We start from the raw sequence: 337 nt of genomic DNA on the forward strand, positions 1-337 counted from the left end.
GGCCGCGCTCACCGCGCTCGCAGGACTGGGGGTCCTGGCTCGGCTCGAGCTCCCGCACCGCCGCCGCCAGCGGAAACGGGGGGCGGGCCGGGGAGCTGGCGGCGGGGCGGGGCCTGCCCGGGAATGGCGCGGCCGCGGGCGGGGCTGCCGCGGGGCGGGACGAGCCCCACGGGCCCGCGCCGGGCGCGAGGGACGCGGGCGGTCAGGGGGGAGCCGAGCCCGGGGTCAGGCCTTGGGGTGGGACGGAGCAGGACAGGGCAGGAGCCAGGGTCCTGCGCCACCGCCCCCGGCAGGGCCCCGCGCTAGAGCTGGAGCGAGCCCAGGCCCACGGGCACGG

General features: G+C 82.5%; 1 protein-coding gene across 2 annotated transcripts in view; it reads right to left on the reverse strand.

Moving 5' to 3' along the window:
• Nucleotides 1-57, reverse strand: part of TSPAN9 (tetraspanin 9) — a 192,510-nt gene extending 192,453 nt beyond the window's left edge. Inside the window, exon 1 of one of the 2 annotated variants that reach the window (XM_012651068.1) lies at nucleotides 13-57. The gene's annotated coding sequence lies outside the window, so the exon portion shown is untranslated. The remainder of the gene's footprint in view (nucleotides 1-12) is intronic. The other variant, XM_012651067.1, reaches the window with a different exon arrangement.
• Between the last annotated feature and the right edge of the window lie 280 nt (nucleotides 58-337).

The sequence above is a fragment of the Propithecus coquereli genome, unplaced genomic scaffold (genome assembly GCF_000956105.1).
Source record: "Propithecus coquereli isolate 6110/MARCELLA unplaced genomic scaffold, Pcoq_1.0 Scaffold346, whole genome shotgun sequence".
Classification (NCBI taxonomy): domain Eukaryota; kingdom Metazoa; phylum Chordata; class Mammalia; order Primates; family Indriidae; genus Propithecus; species Propithecus coquereli.